We start from the raw sequence: 21,903 nt of genomic DNA, 5'->3' as shown, positions 1-21,903 counted from the left end.
TGTCTTTTTTTATTTTCATTCTATTTTTTCTTCTTCTTCTTCTATTTTACTCGTGACCTTCTCCTGTCCATCCTTGTCTCGATCATACTGTATTTTTTTTCTTCAACATCAATCAATCATCTCATCTATGAGATTTAAATTCAGTCTATTTCCAATATTTGTATCAAATTTCCAATTTATCTATGTCTTGTTTAATATTTTTTTTAGTGAATACCTCTGTATGTTACATTTTTTGGCCAAATTCAAAAACGAATCAATTAACAAAATCCAAGAATGCAGTCATGTTAGGATTCAATTACTAAAACTATCTGCAGAATTTCAATCCTCAATTCTTAGTATCGATTGCGAATTTTCGAGTCAAAGATTTTGAAATAAAAAGTCAACTTTTGTTCTTGAGCCAATTCGAATTTTCTGTTTCGTTTTGAGTTAAATTAATGGTTTCTATAGTTTCTAGGAGTGGATTACGATCTATTTCATGTTATAAGTTTGGTCTAAATCGTTCTTGAATTAAAAATAATTTTTTCTTCTTATCAACGACGAGCAACACAGCAGCAGGTTCCTTCTTTATTTTTATTTTTTTAAAAACTAGTTAATCACAAATAAGTGTATATATGATGAGATTAAATCCTAAATCGATTATATAATTCACGGTTAGGATTTGGTTTGAGTTTAATTTGAGTTTGAATTTGGTGATGAAGAAGATGAACACGACTTATGGTATAACAGAAATTAAAATGGGTATAATTCAGAGAAAACAGAAACTGGCGGAGTGGTGTTGTGTGTTTGTGTGTGAGCGGGAGATCTCGGGTTCGATCCTAGGCAGTGACTATTTTTTTAGGAAGCCCTTACAAACTCTTCTAAATGTAGTAACATACTTATTGTTATTATTATTATTATTATTATTATTATTATTATTATTATTATTGTTATTATTATCATTTGTGTGATTATTATTGTGTTAATTATTATTATCACTAAAATTAATATTATGAGTATTTTTTTAACATGACTAATATTATTATTACCACCATTATTATTATTATTATTATTATTATTATTATTATTATTATTATTATTATTATTATTATTATTATTATTATTATTATTATTATTATTATTATTATTATTATTATTATTATTATGATAATTGTCATTACTTATAATATTTAGAAATATCATCATTTTTAATCAAATTAAGAGTATTATCATTATCGTTAACATTAGTATAAGTATTATAATTACAATTAGGATTATTATTATTATTATTATTATTATTATTATTATTATTATTATTATTATTATTATTATTATTATTATTATTATTATTATTATTATTATTATTATTATTATTATTATTATTATTATTATTATTATTATTGCTATTGTTAGTATTATTATTATTATTATTATTACCAATATCATATTTATATTTATAAGTAATATTACATACAAGTATGTATAAATTATACTAACAAAATTTATATGAATATTCATATACAACAAATTTGGTATTTTTAATATAATACTAAGTAAATATATTAATATAACTAATCATTTTAAATATATTTACACAAATTAAATATATGTAATAAATAACATAAGTTATAATATATAAATTTGTTAAATTGCAAGTATATATATCAATAAATATACAAATGATATAGGTTCATGAATCCGAGGCCAACCCTGCATTGTTCAATGTCGTCATATGTATTTTTACTACAAAATACATTAGGTGAGTTTCATTTGCTCCCTTTTTAATTGCTTTGCAATTTACATTTTTGGGCTGAGAATACATGCGCTGTTTTATAACTGTTTTATGAAATGAATACATATACTAAAACTGATTTTGCGTGAGTTTCATTTGATCCCATTTTTAAAACTCTTTAAATATTTTTGGGATAAATAAATGAACTTTTTGATTTACAAAATAGTTATGTCAAAAATAAATTCTATGTTGAGTTGTATCAACAAATATTTTTGGTTACACCTCAGGTTGTGGAATAGAACTATTGATTATTATATGCTGTTTAGCATGGATTATTATATGTTGTTTAGCATGGATTACGAATTACGAATTATAATCTGAGTTGTATCTTTAAATATTTTTGTTACACCTCAATGTCGAATAATTTTATAAAATGTTTTATAAATCTATTGGGCCTAACAAACCCCATCCGTTGTAGCGGATGCTTTAGTACTTCGATGTTTTTTTATCATGTCCGATGGATGTCTCGGAATGATAGGGGTTATTCTTATATGCATCTTGTTAATGTCGGTTACCAGGTGTTCAATCCATATGAATGATTTTTGTCTCTATGCATGGGACGTATATTTATGAGAACCGGAAATGAAAATCTTGTGGTCTATTAAAATGATAGAAATGATTATTTATGTTAAACTAATGAACTCACCAACCTTTTGGTTGACACTTTAAAGCATGTTTATTCTCAGGTATGAAAGAAATCTTCCGCTGTGCATGTTCTCATTTTAAAGATATTACTTGGAATCATTCATGACATATTTCAAAAGACGTTGCATTCGAGTCGTTGAGTTCTTCAAGATTGTTATTAAGTCAGTTATAGTTGGATATATTATGAAATGATATGCATGCCGTCCATTTTCGATGTAAAGCAAGTTTGTCTTTTAAAAACGATACAATGTTTGTAAAATGTATCATATAGAGGTCAAGTACCTCACGATGTAATCAACTATTATGAATCGTTTATAATCCCTTTTAAAAATAGGCAGTTTTATCACAGCTCCAGCAAATCAACTTCAATTGTTCATTCGAATAAGCCTTATTATAACGATTACCCTTTCATCATTGTTACCGGGAAACTTGTTGCATCTCGCCACATTAACAGTAAACTTACCAACAACTTCATGGATCTTTAAGCCTCTCCGAAAAATCACGATACTTATTCATTGAAACCCTATCATGTATTCATCTGTATCTTGTAATGGTAGTTACCATACCAAAAAGCTTGCATCATTAATTCTCGAATTTCACAGCAATTTTACGCCAACAGTTATATATATACATATAACATCTATCTCCAAGACTTACATACTTGGAATGTGAAGTTTCTGAAAAACACCCCAATCTACGAATTAGTTCTCCATATTTTTGGAAAAATACTGATGAAGCAGCAAAAACTATAAATGATCTTATCAGTCGAAGGTTTGATGATAAAGAATAGTGGGTTGGCAAAGCTCAGAAAAAGAGAAGGTTTGGTACTGAAAAACAAATTAAGCAAACTATGAAGGAGGCTATGGACAAATCACAAAGACTAAACCTGCCTTCAAAGAATCCAAATGATTCAGTATCTGCTGAAGTGATTAACGAATACCTTGCTCCTGACTCTAAACCCTTGCGAACAATATTCTTCATCATCCTCTGATATTAGAAATTCTAAGATATCATCATATCTTTCATTATAAATATCTTCGACGTTCCTGAAGATATCTTCATACCAATTGTTATCCAAAATAATTTACCTCTTCGCGCTATCTGTGTTACATCATAAAAGAAACTATTTTAGTTTCTAAATTTTAAAACCTTCGAGTATAAAATATGAATGTTTGAAGTAGTGTTGGGAACTGAAGCATGAGTTAGTATAATATAATGACACTTGATCAACTTGATTATATTACAGTAAGTCATGCTGAGTTTCTAAATGGAACATGATGATTCACAGACCATAACGTCATCATGCGCCATGTTACATAACTCTTTTATTCTATTTAACTTCTAAAATATCAAGAAAATATTTTCTTGATGATTCGGTCTTTTTTGGATATTATGGTAATTTGAAAAATCAAATTATGCTACTACCTTCCCTTTCTACCTTGTATACAAAACTCCATACCTACGAATTCTGGAACGTTACTTGCGAAAAGAAAACAAAAACATGAAGCTCTGAAATAGAACGGGGAGTAAAAATTGCAACAAACAGAAAAGATCATTAACTATAGATGTCAATAATTATGGAAAGACAAATGCAAGGAATGATTATAAAAACCACTACCCCAAGAGCGAAGTAGAAGTAAATATACTCCTCCGGTGGGAGGTTGAATAGGAGGATGATTGTTGTGATAGTTAGAATAAGATCAAGGATCAGAACTGGATTGAGCATATTGACGAATATGTTGGAAGTATGAATTGGGAGAGAAAGAATAGAAGGTGTGAGCTGTGGAAATAAGGAAACGAAGGGAGTGAATTTATAATGAGATATCCGACAGAACAATCGAGATAGATTATCGCATTTAACTAAGAGGATCCTAATTTCCATAATTTTTGAAGAATCAAATCTTATCTAAATCCCTTGAACTCCAGAAATCAATCGTGACTACGTCACCAGTAAAACTAACCTACAGTTACTCGTTTCACTCTTTTGTGATAACTTCACTCATACTCTTCACAAAATCGAATTGTTTTATCTATATTACTCAATGATGATGAAACTCTAATTTTCAGCTCATATGCGTCATGAAAACATACTTATTGTCAGCCATGACCATTCTAATCAAATTTTGAGGACGAAATTTCTTTAACGGGTAGGTACTGTGACAACCCGGAAATTTTCGACCAAATTTAAACTTTATCTTTATATTATTCCGACACGATAAGTAAAGTTTATTAAGTTAAATCTTAAGAATTTTAAAATTTTGTTCATACATTCATTTAACCTCGACCAAACTCTGACGATTCACGAACCATTATATAAATGGATATGATTGTGTGTGTATATATATATATATATATATATATATATATATATATATTATAACTTGAGAATATTAACAAAGTATTAAACGTATAATACTTTACATGAACGTATTTGTTTCAATATGATTATCGATGGAAGTAGAAGATAATATCAAATGATTGATTTATCAGATACATTGTATGATTACGTGTCTCTGTTGAGAGGTCCACTTTGATTTAGGAAACATGTCCTTTTTAACGGTATTCGGAATATTTTGTAAAAGTAATTTATAAGTAAGAACAAAAGTGTTATTAACGAGAGTTAGTCAAAAGTTAGTGAAAATTCCCATTTGATTTTCAAAAACGTGTTTTACATTGATTGCCTAGCGTTCCTTAATAAATTTTCATATTTGATATAATAAATTCTATTATTTAAACGTGTTTAAATTTTATAAAACGGACTTGGAAAAATAATTAGTTTTGAAAAACTAAATATTATATTATCAAATAAATATTTTAATCATATGTACAAAGTTATATTTTTTTTATTAAAGATATATATATATATATTTTACAAAATGATTAAATATAATATTAACTAGATACAAAACGTTTTGAGTTAAATTAAATCATATATATAAATAATGAGACGATGATTTTAAGAAGCAAATGACCAGAATAAATAAATGGACTTAACTTAAAAACTTAGGATTTTTAGGAACACTTTTATGTATTAACTGTTTAGCAATGGACACGATATGATATCCATGAAATTCTGTCGGTAGCTCTCAAACAATTAAACTTCACGGACTTAAAGTATTGTTACTGTTCTTGCCTAACATCACCACTATCCTATTTTATATAAATATAATATAGACATATCACCTCTCTTTCTCTCATATATATGTCTATACATATGATACATGAACCTCAATATGATGAGGATGGTAATGCTTCGTAGTAATGAAATACGATAACATGATGGTGAGATGTTGTTATGAAGATGATATATGATGAAAACGATGATGATGCGAGTACACGATGATGAATATGATTTGACGATGATGAAGAACTCGAATTGTAACCTGCTATTTTGTTTTTCTATTTCCGGTTCTAGATTGGACCAAGAATATACGATCCATTTCTGTTGGGCTTGATTTAATTGTTTTAGGCTGAGTTCCTTTTTTCTAATTGGGCTATTCGTTATTGGGCCGTAGTATTTTATTTTGGACTTTCAAATTGGGCCAAGTTATGGAGATACGGGGTATATAGATATAAGCCGAGGGTTAAAACAGAAATGAAAGGCTAGCAGAATGGTTAGGCGTGATTTGGTTTAAGCGCGAGGTCTTGGGTTCGAGCCCGGTCTGAGGCATTTTATTGTTAGGAAAAGCTTGAAGGTAGTTTACTCATTTTACTCATTATTATTATTATTATTATTATTATTATTATTATTATTATTATTATTATTATTATTATTATTATTATTATTATTATTATTATTATTATTATTATTATTATTATTATTATTATTATTATTATTATGATTTTTATCATTCTTTTTATTATTATTATCCAATTATTATTATTATCATTAAAAGTATATTATTGACGATTAAAAATTTCTAATTATTATAAGGATGGTTAAGATAAGTTTATTATGAAGATTATTATGATATATAGATAATATAACAATTAGGTTTATGAAGGGATAACATGATTATAATATAAAACTTGAACACGAATATGATTATTATTATTATCCTCATTAAAATTATTTATGATTATAGTATAAAACAATTATTATTACTATTATTATTATTATTATTATTATTATTATTATTATTATTATTATTATTATTATTATTATTATTATTATTATTATTATTATTATTATTATTATTATTATTATTATTATTATTATTATTATTATTATTATTATCATTATTATTATTATCATTTTTACTACTAGTATCATTATTATTATTACAACTATATTATTATTAAAAGAATTATTTTTATTAAAATTAACATTTTTATTAAAGTTATAATTAAAATTATCATTTTAAAAATTAATATTTTTATTATTACTATTACTAATATCATTACTATTATTATCTCTAATCTAGTATTATTACAATTATTAACTTAACAAATAAATGATCTTTATATAAAAATATATATAATAACCATAACTTAACTATATTAATATCTTTACTTATTTAAAATAGATAAATGAATATATTTAATTAAATAATAAAACCTATAAGTTATTAATATAAAAGTGTTATCACTAATAAATATATATATATATATATGTATATATATATATATATATATATATAAATTTGTTCGAATACAATTTTATGTGTTAATATATATATATATATATATATATATATATATATATATATATATATATATATATATATATAAATGATATAAGTTCATGAATCCGTGGCCAACCTTGCATTTGTTCAATGCCGTCATATGTATTTTACTACGAAATACAATATTGTGAGTTTCATTGCTCCCTTTATATATATATTTTTGGGACTGAGAATACATGCGCTGCTTTTATAACTGTTTTACGAAATAGACACAAGTACTTGAAACTACATTCTATGGTTGAATTATTATACTAGATATCACCCTTTTAGCTTGGTAGCCTAAGAATTTGGGAACAGACCCCCAAATTGACGCGAATCCTGAAGATAGATCTATGGACTTTGACACGTCCCATCCGGGTTACGGATGCTTTAGTACTTCGATTTTATATACAGATGAGTGTACCTGTATATTGGGGATATTCTAGATGCATTTGTTAATGTCGGTTACCAGGTGTTCACCATATGAATGATTTTTAATTCGCAGGTTATGCGTACTATTTTTGTACTCGGGTTACGTGTACAATTATATATCTGAAATCTTGTGGTCTATTAAAATGATGGAAATGAATGTTTATGATAAACTAATGAACTCACCAACCTTTTGGTTGACACTTGAAAGCATGTTTATACTCAGGTTTGAAAGAAAAATTCCACTGTGCATTTGCTCATTTAGAGATATTATTTGGAGTCATTCATGGCATATTTCAAAAGAAGTTGCATTCAAGCCATTGAGTTCAATAAAGATTATTATTAAGAAGATAACAGATTAAGTCATTTATAGATTGGATATATTATGAAAGGGTATGCATGTCTGTCAACTTTCAATGAAATGAAAGTTTATCTTTTAAAAACGAATTCAATGTTTGTAAAATGTAACATGTAGAGGTCAAGTACCTCGCGATGTAACCATATGTTATTGTATTCGTCCTTATGGATTAGGACGGGTCATTTCACACATACTGGAGCATCCAAGCATAAAGGCAAGCTAATCTAAGCATACCGTACAACCGCTATACAACAAGCTAACAATATCAACAAAATGAGTGCACCAACGACGATATGTACCACACCAATAAGCTACAGTCGGAGGGTTAGCTACAACACAACAATACAACATATATATATATATATATATATATATATATATATATATATATATATATATATATATATATATATATATGTATAACAAAGCGTATATATATATATGTATATATATATATATATACATATATATACATATATATATATATATATATATATATGTATATATATGTATATATATATATATGTATATATATATATATATATATATATATAACAAAGCGTAAACCACCCAAGGTTAACCCTTTAACCCAATACCGAAACCAACTACCAAATACCAAAATGAAGATTGGCCGAACTACACGAGCCTTAGTAAATTCGCATCCACACGAGACTACTGTCTTCAATAACACAACAACATCGAGGTTGGCCGAACTACACGAGCCTTAGTAAATCCGCAACCACACGAGATCACTACCTCAATAAGATGACCGAAACTATACGCGTCATCGTGAATCCGCATCTACACGTGATTCACTTCCCAAATCAAAACCCACGGTCCTGGGATTTATAAAAATCCATATCATCAGGGTTATCCAATTCACAACTCAATATCAACCCTTCGCCATTGGGGTTATATAATCCACATCACAAGCACATGTGATAACGTACACACAAAGTGTGCACCTCGCCAAAGGTGGTCAACCAAAACGCACAACCGTCCCAATTGGACCTATTACATAAGTCCATCAAATCCACCTATATGTGAAGTGAGCTCTATAACCGAGAACCACTTCACCCGACCCGCACCCATCCTACACATACATATGCACATAGGATATTAACACTCACCTTGTCGTCTTGAAGAGTGCTACGAATAGTCTGCAAATCGCCAATGGAAAGTACCTATTCCATTATCACAATACAAACAACACACTTAGAGTGGATTTACAAACCAACTCAAATCGACCCTTAGTGCAATTTCGACCCATCGCACTTCCAAGCACAAACCGCGCTCAAACTAACCAATAATCACTAACACTAGTGACAATGGTCCTAATATGCCAATTTAACCCAATCATAAGTGTTAAACACTTATCATTCTCAAAATCACTCATAAACCCTAATTTTGACTCATTTCAAAATTAGTCTTTCAAATACACTAAAATGAGTTCCAATACTTTCATAATCACCAAACCTAGTGATTAAACCCAATTCTAAGTCCTAAATCATGGCCAAGTTGGTTTCCAACCCAAAACCCACCAACAACAACAATAAACCCGATTACTAGCAACACTAAACTCACTTCATGAGTTTAAATGGGTTTCTCAACAATTTAAGTTCAAACCCTAACTTGAATATCAAAATCAAACAATGAAATTCGGAGTTAGAACTTACCACAACAACCACAATGTAGCTAGGAACGAGGTGAACAACTTTAACACTCGAGCTTTTGATCAATTCGAGCTTCTTCTTCTCCAAAACCCCAATTCTCTCTCTAGAACTCTCTCTCTCTCTCTTTCTAAGATAGTTGAGAGTGTTTGTGGATGTGAAATTGATCCAAAGTTGGATCCAAACCAGCTGATATGGTTTCAGATCCATCCCCAAGTGAAATGACCAAAAATCCCATCATTTAACTCTAATTGGAAAAGGACAGAAAACTGTCACCAGGCAGTGTGCGCGGCGCGTACTCTCCATCCTGCGCGGCGTGCACGAGGCTCAAAATAGTCTGTCAGCTTTTAAATTTATAACACGCTTCACCCACTTAATGTACACCATAAATACTCTATGTACAAAAAATATTAGGGTCTTACAAACATCGTCGGCCAAGGTAGGCTGTTGAGCGTATCTTTACATGTTTTTATTGTGGCGACAAGTTAGCTATATGTCTTTTGACTTTTGTTCTTTTAAGTTTGCATTCATGAAGATCAACGATGTCTTGGGCAATAATAATATGGACGAGCTCATGATTGAGCAACTGCTCAGCGCCAATATTGATGACAACGTTGGCGCATGTGTAGAGGTTCCCGTCACTGGCAGCGATGGTGATGCTGTCATTGTTGATGATCGTTCGCTGGAAGTTAAGGGTTCTAGTGTCGGTGACGAGACCGGGACCAACGATCAAGAAACTGGGGATCTGACACCCCCCCCCCCCCCCGAAATCAGGATTGAGGAGCCTACTGGATCTGGCGCTTCCAAAAAGCGAAAGAAGCAAAAGCACTCGGAAGAGGGTGGGAAAAATCCAACAAGATGAAGAAATCTGGTAAGTGTTTTATTGCGCCGCGTATGTTGATTATAGTCTTGCACAACTTATGTGTAGTTTTAACCGTATGTTTATTTCTTGCAGTTCCTGGGATAAAGAAGATGATGATCGGAACCTGCCTCCTAGCCCTCGCGCTAACGTCTTCATATTTCGTAAAACGGTTATTCCGTAAAAGCAAGGTTGTAAAAGTCGCGAGTCGGGGACGCATCGGTCGAGACCTAAAAAGGACGCGTCGGCCAAGTCGGTGACGCGTCGGTGACGCATCGGTCGTTGACCAACGTTGACTTTATTAATAATTTCTTGAATGTATATTTATATATGTATAAAATAGTTGATTCTGTACCATAAAATTTCTTAAATAAGAACTTGAATTTAAAAACAATCAAACTTCAAACTCAATTAATGTTACTGAGTACATAATCAGTAAGGACACAGAGAAAAGGGCGGTCCAAAAACTGAAAACAAACCCTAATTTTAGAAAAATATCACATATTGACGAAAATTTGACTGATTTTGACCGTTTTTGACCAACTTTGACCTTCTTTGACAGACTTTGACCGAACTTTTAGCTTTGACCGCCTTTTGAGTCGTTTTCAGAAAAAACGGGACGGAGAACCCAAAAAAATGAAGCATCGGCTGACGCATTGGCCAAGTCGGCCGACTTTTACAACACTGCGTAAAAGAGAGCCTTTTGGGGCTAAAGCTAAAAAATGAGAGCTACTTGGGGCCTAATCCAAGAAACCGTTTATCTCATTATAAGTCATGTGGGACTTAAAGTCCACGACCCCCCTTCATTGGTGCACCTTGCTCTAGAGTCATTAGAGTGGTCGGTGCATTTGATGAGTGTCTTTGTCCTGAACACGAGGATAACCATTTTGGCTCACCCACCTTTCAACTGAGTTTCACCCGTTTGAAGCATTGTGGTATTTCTTGGAATTGATGGTAAACGCCTATAGTTTAATAGCTAGAGCGTAGTATGTAATTTGTACCTGGTTCTCTTGTCACTTGTTACATTTGTTGTTCGTTCAGGCTTACATTTATACATGAACCTTGAAGACTTGAACCTTATGATTATTGAAGATTAGTCCTGCAAAGGTTCAAGTGTGGGGAAATTTGATATCGCCTCATTTATATATTTATTTATTCGCGATATTGGTTCTTATTGTTATATTTTGAAGAAGATTTGAAGACTTTGTTTCATGATTATGAAAGAAATAATGTTTTCAGCTTAAAAAGTCTTTATGTGAGTATTTCGGATGATTTCAGCAAGTTTCATCATCATACGGGCTCGAGACAAGGTAAAACAAAGAAAGAAACGTAGCTGATGTTCTGGAATGCATCTCGCAGTCGCGAGACCCTAGGTCGTGGTTGCGAGGTCTTAGTTCTTGGGTGCGAAGTCGATTATTAGGAGTGTGAGATTGGAACATAAGTTGAGAGAATGAAATTGTAATTTCACGGTCTCAAGGAACATAATGTTGGTCGTGAACTAGTGATTTTAAAGATTTTGTGGTCGTGAGTTATAGGGTCACGGTCGTGAGGTTATGGCGGTTTTCAATCCGAATTTCCATCTATTAATACCCCACTTATACCCTAACTTTTTATCAGCTTTTACGTTACGGATTCTAGGGGTTTTGGGTTGAATTTTGGAGCTTTTTCACTATTGTGCTTAGGTTTTAAACACTTAGATTTCAATTGTAACAAGATTCAATCATTGGTACAATACTATGATGAACTATTGTTTATCGTTGTGTTTATTTATCTTTTGCATGATTATGTCTAGCTAAATCTCTTGTATCCACTTAGATGATTGAACGTAGGTAATGGATTGTTAATACTATGTTTATATAATTGATAATTGTTCTTGATTATGTTTAATTTAAAATCCACTGTTACTTATTCTTAATAATTGATTTGATTGCAAGTTTGTTAGATAATTTAACGACAGTTAGTATAATTGATGAACTTTTTTAAGCTATTGAATGATAATTTGAATACTGTTATATTGCATGCGGGATACCAGTGTAATTAGACAATAGTGATTAAATCGATTAACTAGCTAAAGTAATTGTGAGGTTAAAGAATGACACATAATTAACCTTGAATCATAATCTTGAATGGTTGGTTGATTATGTTTTTGATTTGCATGCGGGAAATCAGCGTTATTTGATTACACTTTCATGATAAAATTGGTAGTTTAGGGGAGAGACACCGACTAGATTATTAATTGGTGAATTGATTAGTGAACTAGGTTAATGATAGTTACACTTAGGGATCTAATTAAGAAATTGTTAGATTCGACGGATAATTACAATGTCACCATGAAATCAATTATTATAACAGTTTAAATTAAAGCAACCCGGATTCATGAGAATTGAGCCTAAGTGGATACCCTTATATTCTATGAGTTTTTGTCACTTAATTTGCGTTAATTAGTTTAAAAACAAAACTCCCTAATTTATTTAGGATGATTAATTGAAATTCTTAATCACGACTGCTCCCTGTAGAACGAATAAGGATTTGCTATTAGCTTTTACTGCATAATTGGGATAGTTGCCTACTTGTGTATTAATCATTTTTTAATAATTTCTAGATTAATTATATAGGTTAGATTTAGCACATCATCATATAATTGAATTTTGTTTAGGTAATGGTGGCATGCACCTAAATGTAGAATGTCCTTGGATAAAAGTTTAAAATAATTCATTAACAAAAAAGTCATCTAAATCTTAATTGGAGTTTAAAATATACACATCTTGGATTATTAAGCACACTTTCTGTTTAATAATCGAAGTCAAATTAATTAGGGAAACAAATTTAAATGAACTTTATTTTGAATGGGTTAAAAAATATGCATTAATTATATTTGAAATAAACACATAACAACAACAACAAAACCCAATCTCATATGTGTGGGGTATGAGGAAGTTGAGACGTAGACAATCCTTTCTCTATCCTTGAATAAAGAGAAGTCATTTTTCCACCCCGAGTGAAACACTCCCAAGAATAGAGAGAGAGGTTGCTTCTAAGCGGACAAAACAATGCTAAAATGCTTATCCCTTGTTGGAGAAGTTAAATATGCTTTATGCGTTATGGGATTTCTTTCCATGTATGTTTTGGTCAAAAATCTGGACTTCACCATTTAAGATGAGGGTTGAAGTTCAATAAGAAGATGTTTACCTCTTTAAGCATGACTTGTCAATAGAGTCTCAAACTACATCAGTTTGGGTTATGGTTGCCATCATCCACCATTATCGGTTGTTCTTAAAATACATATTGATTGATTGTTGGATTTCTTTTGTTGCTCATAACACCTTCAATACTTGAAAATGTGGGACAATCTTTGAGAACGAGTCACACATCTTCAAGGGTGAATGGCCTTTTGATTTGTTGTTTGAAGGCCTTTCGTGCATTTGTACTGATATCCAAGTCCAAAGCTCCATTATTCCAATGAAAAGCTACTTCAAAGTAAATTCATATGAATAGCTTGATGTCTTTTAACATTTCGGGCAGTTGATCCGCTCGTTGAGGCACATTAATGAGTGTTTGAATAGGTGGTTGAGAAGGGGGTTGGTATGGCTTATTAACATAACCACACGGATGTTGAAACAACTATGGATTAAATGTCATGTGTGAAAGAAAAACCAAAATATGGTTGCGGGTTAGAAGATGGCTCGGTTGGTGACAAATATATTTGAGCATTAAGTATTGATTGAAGCGTATCTTGATCATGAAAAGTAAGAAGATTAAGGTTGATTTGAGTAGCTTTTTTATTTTTTGGACATTTTCGAAGTTATAAAGTTTGAAGAAGAATAATACATAGAGAGTGGGTGAATTGAGGTGTCTTAAAAAGGAGTAAAATAAATAGAACGTGAGTAATAAAAAGGTAATTAAATCATAACGATAAATAAACGATACGAGATTTAACGTGGTTATATCACAACTCCAAAACAAGGAGAAGAGTTTACTCCACGGGCGCAAACCAGATATTTTTCACTATTATTTTCGTGCACACAATTACAATGAGTCGGGGTTACATTATATAGACAAAATTAAATAAGGAATCAATCTAAACCGACTTGCTGGACAGGCTAGGATCGCGACCGGGAAGCTTCCCTCTCGATCGCGACATCTTCACAGAAGATTCTGGAACTTTCCTTTTCGCGTCTTGATCGTGTTGCCCAAGTCATCTGATTTCTTTCCATGTTTAAAGTTTCCATATCTCAACAATCTCCCACTTGGAGACTTTGAACAAACCCATACCGATCACCTCAACTGTGTTTATACAGACCCAAAATAACTCTAGACTAGGCGATTACCAACTCCTTTTGATACCGCCGGATGAGACATCCGAATCACGCCGCACTTCACTCGTTAACCCACGAGTAAGTGAAATCTTTCGACACTAATAAACATCGTTGAGCGATAATACAATCTCTTAGTTACTAGCTTGGGCCATCTCGATTTTTCGCCACCGTCTTCATAGAAGTTCAATTGAAGCGAGCAAGACTTCAATCATAGGATTCTTTATGAGACTACACCGCCTCAAACATCGATCTACACACGTCCAATAACGAACACACATGTCAACGACCACTCGTACATATTATACCCGTCTATCTATGATTTCCTTCACCAACAAAAAAAGGAACCCCAACCGACGCCTTTGTAGACTATTCTTAAAGATACCCTGGTGAGAACGCAATCACCACCTTAAAGTCTACCACCTTTTGTTTCAACTTTCCGCTTTCTCGTTGGTACACTAACCTCCTCATAGCTATGATTTACACAAACCCCAACTTCCCATCCTAAGCACACTCCCACTATGCGAGCAAAGATTAAACCTCGGCTACTCGAGAAGAAACTTGGTTCGTATCACCAGTCAGTCACAAATTACTTTGTCATCATAGGGTAAAACAAGTATTCGAAGCGCTAGTGTTACCTGAAATTAACACACTAATCTTGAGAACATTAAAGAAACAAGTCGCTCAACCATCTCCAAAACTCCACTAGTTTTCTAACTCCCACTAGCTCGACAACTTTCGTCGGTTACCAAACTCACACTAAGTTCCCAACACCCTCAACGATCCTAAAGAGCTCAAGTTCTGGGACTTACATGATTATTCTCTCCTCTTCCATCACCTAAAGACACCCAATTGATCACCCTCAAAGAAAACCGATCCCTTTGTTGAAACATCAACCAAGAACCGAGCAACCGTCGAATGCGCTCTATCCGACATCCTTCGACAATCAATTACCCTTAGTGACAAGGAACTCTAATCCTCCGGAATATTCCATAGATCATGGAATATTGATCAAACACCATTGGTCTTCCCGTTTCCAACCCGCAAGCATGTAGTGACCCGAACTTTTCCATGTTTATATATATTAATTGAGATTGATATTTACATGATTAAATGTTTCCAACATGTTAAGCAATCAAACTTGTTAAGACTTGATTAATTGAAATATGTTTCATATAGACAATTGACCACCCAAGTTGACCGGCGATTCACGAACGTTAAAACTTGTAAAAATGACATGACGATATATATATGGATATACATATGGTTAACATGAGATTATGATAAGTAAGTATCTCCATAAGTATATTAACAATGAGTTATATACATATAAACAAGACTACTAACTTAAGGATTTCGAAACGAGACATATATGTAACGATTATCGTTGTAACGACATTTAAATGTATATATATCATATTAAGATATATTAATATATCATAATATCATGATAATATAATAATTTAACATCTCATTAGATATAATAAACAATGGGTTAACAACATTAATTGAGATCGTTAACTTAAAGGTTTCAAAACAACACTTACATGAAACGACTAACGATGACTTAACGACTCAGTTAAAATGTATATACATGTAGTGTATTTAGATGTATTAAAATACTTTTGGAAGACTTCAAGACATATATCAAAATGCTCATACTTAACGAAAATGGTTACAGTTACTTTTCCATTCTTTTCTTTCATCAAGAATTCTAGTCGTATTCTTACCCGTATTATACACAGCTTCAAAACGTACTTACTATGAGTATATACCAATAGGAACTAGCATGAGATTCCACTCTTGATTATGTCATGTATGACTAATCAATTTTAACTTCTACCATGAGCTAGTCAACTAACTAGAACTCCTTTTAACCCCACTCACCACTCACCAATTACCACTCATCATTCACTCCATTTCACTTCCAATTCTCTTTCTAATTCTCTCTCAACACACACACACACTATTATGAACGTATTTTTCCAGTAGTTAATCATCATCTTCATCAAAAATCACTTCAAGAATCAAGCTATAATCATCATAGGAAGAACACTTCAAGAACACTTCAAAAATCCCTTCAAGTTTACTAATTTACTTCCAAGCTTTCTAATCCATTCCAAGTAATCATCTAAGATCAAGAAACCTTTGTTATATACAGTAGGTTATCTTTCTTATTCAAGGTAATATTCATATTCAAACTTTGATTCAATTTCTATAACTATAAACTATCTTAATTCGAGTAAAAATCTTACTTGAACTTGTTTTTGTGTCATGATCCTACTTCAAGAACTTTCAAGCCATCCAAGATCCTATGAAGCTAGATCATTTCTTGTCACTTCTAGTAGGTTTACCTACTAAACTTGAGGTAGTAATGATGTTTATAACATCATTTGATTCATATATATAAAACTATCTTATTCGAAGGTTTAAACTCGTAATCACTAGAACATAGTTTAGTTAATTCTAAACTTGTTCGCAAACAAAAGTTAATCCTTCTAACTTGACTTTTAAAATTAACTACATACATGTTCTATATCTATATGATATGCTAACTTAATGATTTAAAACCTGGAAACACGAAAAACACCGTAAAACCGGATTTACGCCGTCGTAGTAACACCGCGGGCTGTTTTGGGTTAGTTAATTAAAAACTATGATAAACTTTGATTTAAAAGTTGTTATTCTGAGAAAATGATTTTTATTATGAACATGAAACTATATCCAAAAATTATGGTTAAACTCAAAGTGGAAGTATGTTTTCTAAAATGGTCATCTAGACGTCGTTCTTTCGACTGAAATGACTACCTTTAAAAAAACGACTTGTAACTTATTTTTCCGACTATAAACCTATACTTTTCTGTTTAGATTCATAAAATAGAGTTCAATATGAAACCATAGCAATTTGATTCACTCAAAACGGATTTAAAATGAAGAAGTTATGGGTAAAACAAGATTGGATAATTTTTCTCATTTTAGCTACGTGAAAATTGGTAACAAATCTATTCCAACCATAACTTAATCAACTTGTATTGTATATTATGTAATCTTGAGATACCATAGACACGTATACAATGTTTCGACCTATCATGTCGACACATCTATATATATTTCGGAACAACCATAGACACTCTATATGTGAATGTTGAAGTTAGCTATACAGGGTTGAGGTTGATTCCAAAATATATATAGTTTGAGTTGTGATCAATACTGAGATACGTATACACTGGGTCGTGGATTGATTCAAGATAATATTTATCGATTTATTTCTGTACATCTAACTGTGGACAACTAGTTGTAGGTTACTAACGAGGACAGCTGACTTAATAAACTTAAAACATCAAAATATATTAAAAGTGTTGTAAATATATTTTAAACATACTTTGATAGATATGTATATATTGTTATAGGTTCGTGAATCAACCAGTGGCCAAGTCTTACTTCCCGACGAAGTAAAAATCTGTGAAGGTGAGTTATAGTCCCACTTTTAAAATCTAATATTTTGGGATGAGAATACATGCAGGTTTTATAAATGATTTACAAAATAGACACAAGTACGTGAAACTACATTCTATGGTTGAATTATCAAAATCGAATATGCCCATTTTTATTAAGTCTGGTAATCGAAGAATTAGGGAACAGACACCCTAATTGACGCGAATCCTAAAGATAGATCTATTAGGCCTAACAAACCCCATCCAAAGTACCGGATGCTTTAGTACTTCGAAATTTATATCATATCCGAAGGGTGTCCCGGAATGATGGGGATATTCTTATATATATGCATCTTGTTAATGTCGGTTACCAGGTGTTTACCATATGAATGATTTTTATCTCTATGTATGGGATGTGTATTGAAATATGAAATCTTGTGGTCTATTATTATGATTTGATATATATAGGTTAAACCTATAACTCACCAACATTTTTGTTGACGTTTTAAGTATGTTTATTCTCAGGTGATTATTAAGAGCTTCCGCTGTCGCATACTTAAATAAGGACGAGATTTAGAGTCCATGCTTGTATGATATTGTGTAAAAACTGCATTCAAGAAACTTATTTTTTTGTAACATATTTGTATTGTAAACCATTATGTAATGGTCGTGTGTAAACAGGATATTTTAGATTATCATTATTTGATAATCTACGTAAAGCTTTTTAAACCTTTATTGATGAAATAAAGGTTATGGTTTGTTTTAAAATGAATGCAATCTTTGAAAAACGTCTCATATAGAGGTCAAAACCTCGCAACGAAATCAATTAATATGGAATGTTTTTAATCAATAAGAACGGGACATTTCAGTTGGTATCAGAGCGTTGGTCTTAGAGAACCAGAATTTTGCATTAGTGTGTCTTATCGAGTTTGTTAGGATGCATTAGTGAGTCTGGACTTCGACCGTGTTTACTTGAAAAATGATTGCTTAACAAATTTTGTTGGAAACTATATATTTTTAACATGTGAATATTATGTGATATATTAATCTCTTAACGCGTTTGATATTATGTGATAGATGTCTACCTCTAGAACAAGTCCCATTGACTCACCTAATAATAATGAAGAGTCAAATGTAAATTGGAATGATTCGTGGACTAATTCACAAGTTCCCGAAGAGGAACCGGAAGAAGAGTCGGAACCGGAAGAAGAATCGGAACCGGAAGAAGAATCGGAACCGGATGAAGAAATAGAACCGGTGGGGGAAATAATAAAACAGTTAAGTAAAAGAAAATCCTCAACCAACCGACCAAGGTTAATTATGGTCAATGGTGTTTCCGCCAAGGAAGCAAAATATTGGGAGGATTACCAATTCTCCGATGAATCGGATTCCGACGAGAATTCCGATGATGTTATAGAAATTACCCCAACTGAATTTAAAAAGGCAAAAGAAAATAATAAGGGAAAGGGCATAAAAATATAAAAATCTAATTCCAACCCCGATGAACTTTATATGTATCGTCAACCCCCGAAGTCCTTAAGTTGTAACAATGACCCGGGAACCTCTAAACCACCAGATTTTTCTAAACCAATGTGGAAAACGACGGCTCTTATTAGGGGAACACCATATATCCCTAGAAACTTGGCAAAACGAACCAAAACCGAAGAAGAAGAAACAAGCGAGTCGGAATAAGATAGTTGTATTCGTGTGGTGTAATATATGTAATATAGTGTGCTTATGCTTTATGATATATGTAAAAATTGCTTGTATTAATAAGTATTTTTTTTATGAATCTAACTCTTGTCTATTTTACAGTATAAAAACACAAAATGGATAGACAACCCAATATTTTAAGAGACCTACCCGGAGACATGATTGATGAAATCTTGTCTAGAGTCGGTCAGAATTCTTCGGCACAACTATTTAAGGCGAGATCAGTTTGTAAGACATTCGAAGAACGTTCCAAGAATGCCTTGGTTTATAAAAGGCTTTCGTTCGAAAGATGGGGGATATCACATTGGGAAATCCATAAGTTACGATGTGTTTACTTTGACGCATATATTGCGGGGAACCCAAATGCTATTTTACGCAATGGGTTAAGAAATTATTTTGACTCAATATATCCGAATATTGGACTTCGTGATTTAGAAAAAGCGGCTAACATGCAACATAAAGAAGCATGTTATGCTTACGGATTAGTAATGTTCGCTTCTCACCAAAGTGAGAACAAGAACATCGGGCTACAACTATTAAACAAAACGTTCCCACAAGTGACGGAGTCGGTAATTGGGGTAAGAAATGAGGTTTTTAGATTGTTACGGGACTGTTGGACATTACGTAACCCTCGTCCCTTTGACGACGTTACAACACGCTGTCTTATCAACGGCCATAACGGTTATGTTCCACAAGACCAAGGATGGGAAGTAATCCTAGTAAAACCAGAATGCATGACTTGTTTCTGGACATATGAATTACGTGTCTTTATTGCCTTTGCTGAACGACTTGTGTACTAGCTAGAATTATCTTCACAACCATCTTGTATCAAATTTATTGTGTGCTATATTTCATGCTATATGTAAAATAAGCGGTATTGTAAGTTTGTAAAATATTGTGTAAAAGTTTGAGCACGAAATATTATTATAATCAGTTTTTCATATAGAATTGTAGTAGTTGAATTGTATATTAGCTACTAAGTATGAACTTAACGGGTAGGTACTACCCGAATTTAAACTTATAAAACGCTAATATGAAGAAAAAACTTTTATAAATGAGTTCATATTATGCTACGAAATACTATTAACTACTCTTAATATTCTGTATGATTAACTTGTTCCATTTGACTATTTTGAAGGAAATGGCACCGACTACTCGACACACCGTGAATATGAATGAAGAGGAATTCCGTACTTTTCTAGCTTCAAACATAGCCGCAGTACAGGCTGCGCTACATACCAACAATAACCTTGGATCTAGCAGTACAGGAAATCGTGTAGGATGCACCTACAAAGAATTCACTGCCTGCAAACCTTTGGAATTTGATGGAACTGAAGGACCGATCGGATTGAAACGGTGGACCGAGAAGGTCGAATCGGTGTTTTCCATAAGTAAGTGTACTGAAGAGGACAAAGTGAAGTACGCTACGCATACCTTCACAGGTTCTGCGTTAACATGGTGGAATACCTATCTAGAGCAAGTGGGACAAGACGATGCGTACGCACTACCGTGGTCAGCATTCAAGCACTTGATGAACGAGAAGTACCGTCCCAGAACCGAGGTCAATAAGCTCAAGACAAAACTTAGAGGGTTACGAACCCAAGGATTTGATATTTCCACGTACGAAAAACGATTCACAGAATTGTGCCTATTGTGTCCGGGAGCATTCGAAGATGAGGAAGAGAAGATCGACGCATTTGTGAAAGGATTACCGGAAAGAATCCAAGAAGATATAAGTTCACACGAGCCCGCCTCCATACAACAGGCATGTAGAATGGCTCACAAACTAGTGAACCAGATTGAAGAAAGAATTAAAGAACAGACTGCTGAAGAGGCCAATGTGAAGCAAGTCAAAAGAAAGTGGGAGGAAAACGGTGATAAGAATCACCAATACAACAACAACAGCAATTACAACAATAATCGCAACAATTATCCCAACAATCGCAACATCAATCGCAACTACAACAAACGGCCCAACAACAACAACAACAACAACAGCAACTACAACAATCATCCCAACAACAATAATAACCGCAACAACAACAACAAT

This window comes from Rutidosis leptorrhynchoides, chromosome 4 (assembly GCF_046630445.1).
Source record: "Rutidosis leptorrhynchoides isolate AG116_Rl617_1_P2 chromosome 4, CSIRO_AGI_Rlap_v1, whole genome shotgun sequence".
NCBI lineage: Eukaryota > Viridiplantae > Streptophyta > Magnoliopsida > Asterales > Asteraceae > Rutidosis > Rutidosis leptorrhynchoides.
This window is presented reverse-complemented; position numbering follows the sequence as displayed.